This window comes from Mirounga angustirostris, unplaced genomic scaffold (genome assembly GCF_029215605.1).
Source record: "Mirounga angustirostris isolate CCGP_5_RB_7025 unplaced genomic scaffold, mMirAng1.0.hap1 SCAF_1, whole genome shotgun sequence".
Classification (NCBI taxonomy): domain Eukaryota; kingdom Metazoa; phylum Chordata; class Mammalia; order Carnivora; family Phocidae; genus Mirounga; species Mirounga angustirostris.
Window position 1 is genome coordinate 4553897 of NW_026991709.1, and position 6000 is coordinate 4559896.

Here is a 6000-nt window from a genome sequence, read left to right on the forward strand (position 1 = left end):
AGGAGCCCAAGGCCAGAGCCAGGCTCTGACGGTGGGCAAGTTCCTTAAACTTCAGCTCATGCCTCAGCTCCCTCACTGGGTGGCCGTGAGGCTTGAGGGAATTAGTGTGTGCAAAGGCCCCGAGCAGAGCTTGGCCCACAGGAACCACTGAGTACCCGCTGGCTGTGTTTGAGATGGCTGTTGTTTTTCCTGCCACCCGGGAGCCAGCAAGCTGTTAAAAACATAGCTAATCATGTCACCTTCTGCCTTGAAATCCATAAAGGATTATTCTCTAAATGGTGCTGCAAAAGGGTCCAGTTAGATCCTCTCTGATAACTTAGACCAAAATAGTCTGCCCAGGGATGTTAAGAGGGAAGTGAGGGCGCCTGGGTGGCTCAGTTGGTTAAGCGACTGCCTTCGGCTCAGGTCATGATCCTGGAGTCCCGGGATCGAGTCCCGCATCGGGCTCTCTGCTCAGAGGGGGGTCTGCTTCTCCCTCTGACCCTCTTCCCTCTCGTGCTGTCTCTCATTCTCTCTCTCAGATAAATAAATAAAATCTTTAAAAAAAAGAGAGAGAGAAGTGAAAGAATCGCAGTGATTTCCCCCCAAAAGGGAGATAAACTATTTAAAGCATCTCGGTTCTAGGAAGGAGTTGTTGGCATAGAATTAATGGAAGGAATCATCAACAAAAAGATGAGTATGTGTGTCTACATAAAATGAAAATCTCCTGGGATAAAAATGATGCAATGCCAAAATAAGTGGAAAATGTTGCAAAAATATCATCATAAATATGACAAGCAAAGGCTTGAACCCTTTAATATACATCAGAACTCTTGCCAATTAATATGAAAAACACACTCCACTAAAAACAACAACAACAACAAAAACATGGTCAAAAAGCATACAATTTGAACATAAAACATAAAGGTCTCAGAACTCTGAGAATGCTGATCACACGGGTCACATTTCTAGAGGACCCAGCCCCAGACACCAAGCTCAGGGTTTTGCACATATGTGTTGATTCGATCCTCACAAGGGCTCTGTGAGGCGGGCCCAGCCCGACCCCCGGTTTGTTAATGCACACAGAGGCCAGCATTTCCCCCAGGCCCCCGGGTTCTAATCAGCGGAGCCAAGATGTGAGTCCATCTTGGACTCTGAAGCCTTGAGCCACTATGCTATATAAATGAATTTTTAAAACAAGCCTATTTTTAAAGACATAATCTCACAGAGAGTCAAAAGCACATCAAAACACAGAAGTCTTCAGCTATGGGACCGACCTATGGTTTTGAAACAATGATGTCTAGGCAAGCCTACACACTGGTGCCTAAGCACAAATTGTACAATCTGTTTGGAAAGCAATTCCGAAATATGTAGGAAGAGCCTTAAAAAATGTTTTTCCTAGGGGCGCCTGGGTGGCTCAGTCGGTTAAGCGGCAGACTCTTGGTTTCGGCTCAGGTCATGATCTCAGGGTCATGAGATGAAGCCCCACATCCAGCTCTGCCCTGGGCGTGGAGCTGGCTGGAGATTCTCTTTTTCCCTCTCCCTCTGCCCCTACCCGCTACCCCCCCACCACTTTTACACTTGCACACTCTCTCTAAATAAATAAATAAATCCTTTAAAAAAATGTTCTTCCTCTTTGACCTAGAGATTTTATTTCTAGAAATCGTATCGTAAAGAAGCGGAGATATGATCAAAGATCGTGAATTGAGAAGGCTTATCACAGCATCACTTAAGTACAAATGTTGGAAACAACCCAAATGCTCCCAAACCAAGAACTGAGGGAACAAATTATGGTGCATCTGCAGGGGAATATTATGCATCCATTAAAAAGCACGTTTTCGTGGGACCCAGGAAGACCCAGCAGAATCGTAGGAGCGGACAGAGTGTGCTGTGAGATTCAGAAAAGAAGATGGTTAAACTGGGTTTGGGGGAATAAGGGGGGAATTTCCCAAGCAAAGGTGGAGGTAAGAATGCTCCAGGCAGAATAGGTGAGCGAGGACCAGAGGTCTGAGAAAGCCCGGTGTCCTGGGGTTTGCATGGTGGCTCTTCAGGAGACCAGCTGCCCAGGGCAGCGGCGGGCGGTGGGCACGGAAGAGTCGGTTAGGACAGCTCGGGAACCAGCCAGCTTTTTCAACAATAAGGAAACAAGAGTTTTTGAAAACCTCTCACAGTCCCCCCCTCCCAATAAATTCTGCAGGTAGACAATCTGAAAACTATAGCAGGTAATAAACAGGAGGAAACAACGTTGCTCTCATCTCTCACACACATGGTGAAAGTGCTTATCACCGCAACATTCTGTTCTAAGACATAGATGGATAGGCAGAAATTTCACAAAAGAAATACCTGGAGTTTTTAATATAACATCAATAAATCTTTATGATTCTGTCTCCCCCCTAGAGTGTGAACAACTCAAAATTAGGAGCTGTGTCACGCTCAGCTTGTGCTCAACTTGGGATTCCAAGCATTGGGCGTGATTCCTGTGGGTGGACGGGTGCGTGGGTAGGTGGATAGGACTTTCTTCTGTGACGTTATATTTATAAAATCCCAGTCACCACCACCACCACCACCCCCATGAACAGCCCTGTCACCCACTGATGAGCCGCTTGCAAAAGGCCTCAGTTTCTTCATCCTGGAAATGGTGAGACCCTGCATTACAAACAGATGTGGGGACCCACTCAGGACCCCAGAGTTGGCATAAAGATTATTCTAAGCTAAGACATTTGAGATTCAACAGAGGCAGAACAAAGCCTCGTTGGAGCCTCCCTTAGCTGACTAAAAGCAGCAACTTCTGAGAAATGAGGCTGTCCTATATCCCCTCTCTGGGTATTTACAGCCCTGAAGAAGACAGAAAGATCATTCATACCTGTTAAAACAAACATTATCATAAATTCTCTCCTGTCTGTTCTCCTAAAAACGCCTTTGTCTTTCCTAAAGAAACCTATTTGTTTTCCGCACAGAGAAAGAAGCCCACAGAAGCTGTTTCTTCCCTTCCCTTATCCCTCCTAAGTTAGATGTGTCCATCTCTGACTGTAAGCCTGTAATCAGTCGGCTATGGCTTGTGTAGGCTCCCACGTGCATATGCAGGAAATCTTTCCCTCCTGTTGATGGCTTTAGTCAGTTTAATCTGCAGGCCCCAAAACAAGAACCTAAGAGGGTAGAAAAAAAGTTTTTCCTTCCCTACACAGACAACGGCCAAGACCATACGTGGCGAGAGAATGAGCCACACCCTCAGCAGCAATCAGCCCAGAATGGTCAGACTTGGTCGGTGAGTGCCAGCTTCCCTAACTTTGGTCTTCACTTCTAATTTAGGACCAATCAGAGAAAGTCAAATATGCTCCCCTAAGCAATCACATAGGATGCCCTGCTTCAGGGAGCCTCCTCCAGCTTCCCCATGATGACAGCCTCCACCCAGGTCACACCTGAAGCTTTCCTTGCTTTCTACCATAAGTGTTCCCAGTCCCCTGTCTGCCTTTGAGTCTCTGCTGAACTCATGTGACGGTGACTGACTCCCCTCATAGAGAAAGCACTGAATATGCAGCCTTTTTGCGTTCTCATTTGGGTGGTCTTCATTTTTCCCATGATGGGGACAATAATTGCTTCATGCATGTCAGGCTCGGACAGTAACTGCTACCCTGCTTTGGGGCGAAGAGCCTTCTCAAAGGCACCTGTCCACCCCCTGGACCCGCTGGACAAACAGGGGAAGTTTTGGCAGATGTATATATTCTCGTAAACGCTCTTTCCACCAGCGACTGCTCAACAGAGAAACAGTGAGGAGTGAGGGCAAGAAAACACTGCATCTGGGAGTTGAAAGATGCTAGCAATTTGGCGGGAAGGTACAGAGTAGCCTTTACATGCTCGGACTCAGGATTCAGAGCTGGGTTCAAATCCTAGCCGTGCCAATCAATACCTTTTGCCAATACTCCCCTTGTTGCTAAAACACGCCTGGGATGAGTGCCTGCCTCTTGATCTGTGTGGACTTGAAGGAGAGTGCAGGCAAAGGACTGGCCCAGCACCAGGAGGGCCGCACACATGCAGGCAGCTACTACTCCCTGTTCCCGGGTCGGTGGGAGCCCCTTATCCGCCATCCTCCCTGGGCCAGCCCATGGCTCCAGGCTAGGACTGAGCCTGGGAAAGGCATTTCCAAAGCAGCATCCCAAGGCCTGGTGGGCACAGGGTGTGAAAATCAGGATGCTTAACTGCCCACATCAGCCGGAAGAGAGAGGCTGCCCGCTCTTGCTGGAGGGACAGGATAAGGGAGGAGGTGTGATAGGGTCCTCGGAAAGCTCAAGACTCCTGAGCAGAGCCTCACCTCTGCCCTGCACGTGCCAGGAGAGCTCAAGGGGGAAGGTCCCTGAGGACAAGTGAGCCTCCTGTTGGTTTAGACCTCAGGCCTGGGCCCCCGGTCTGGCGGGGAGCAGAACTTTTCTGGATCTCAGCCTTGCCTTCCATGAGAGCAGGGATAATCACTGCCCTACCGCCCTGCAGCAAGCTGGTGGGTGTAGAGTGATGGAAAATCGTTGTCGTGTGAAATGACATCTGGGTGTGAAATGCTTTTTTTCTTTTTAAAGATTTATTTATTTATTTAAGAGACAGTGGGGGCGGGGGCAGTGCAGAGGGGCAGAGGGAGAGAATCCAAGCAGACTCTGAGCTGAGTGTGGAGCCCAACTCGAGGCTCCATCTTGCGATCCGTAAGATCATGACCTGAGCTGAAATCAAGTCAGATGCCTTACCGAAAGGGCCACCCACACCCTGGGTATGAAATCCTTGTTGAAGTCTAAACAGGTTGCCTTTTCTCTCTAGAGATGTGGGCAAGGCGTCTCAGAGAAGAAGGGGTGCAGAGGGTCCTGTGCCAGGTTTGAGGGGCTCCCATTGGCCCCACCTCCCTTGCTTTTAGCAAAACTCCTCTTTGGAGAGACAAGTGGGCGCCCCCCAGCTATTATCTGAATTTTTATCCTGCCAGAAGCCACGGAGCAGGTGCTGTGATGCTCACACCACAGTACAGGGTAGGTCCCCAGGTGTGAGGGTTTAGGTTACCTTGTCTACAACTTCATCGTCAGCCAAGGGGAAAGATGGTTTCAAACCCAGGTGGAGAGGATCCACGGTCTTGCCTTCAGATGAAACTTGACCTCTAGCAGGACATGACCACTGTATTTGGTTCCTGTGGTGACTGTAAAAAATACCACACATCCAGTGGCTTAAAACAGCACAGATGTATCCTCTTACCGTTCTAGAGGTCCAAAATGAGTGTGAAGGGGGCCACATCAAGGTGTTGGCAGGGCTGGCTCCTTCCAGGGGCTCTGGGAGAAGTCTCGCCTCTCCCAGCTTCCAGAGGCTCTTGGCTGTACCTCTCTGACCACTGTGAATGTTGTTACATTGCCTCTTCCCCTAACTTGTCCCTTCTGCTTCCCTCCCTCCTACAAGGATCCTGGAGATGACATTGGGTCGGCCTGGATTATCCAGGAAAACCTCCCCATCTAAGGTCTTTAATTTAATCTGGTCTGTAATGTCCCTGTTGCCATGTAAAGAAACATATTCATAGGTCTGGGGATAAGGGCATGGACACTTGGGGGGGGTCATTATTCTCTCTACTACACACACAAAGTAGGGGGAGAAGTAACAGAACTGTCTTTGAGATGTAACTAAAAGAATGAAGGTGCCACCCGTGGGCCACGGCATCTGCTCACACCGGCGGGTCTCAGGAGCAGCTCTTTAGAAGTGGGAACTTAGGCCAGAAGAGTTTCACGCCTGCATCATCTGTTGAAAGATAACACCCAAGTCTGATTGCAGGAACAAACTTTTTCTTAGAACCGAATCCAAGCACAAATGTGTCACCCCCGGGCATCAGAAAGTACACATCTCTCTACATTTTCCACCTGCAGCCGCCAAGGGCCCAGCATGGGTCGGAGCGCACAGAGGGCGGCCATCTCCGCAGGTGTGATGCAGCATCCTCCAGGTCTCTGGCTTTCTGAACATCCAACCTGGCTCAGGTGCAGAATTTGGAGGATGTTTGCTGGAATCTGT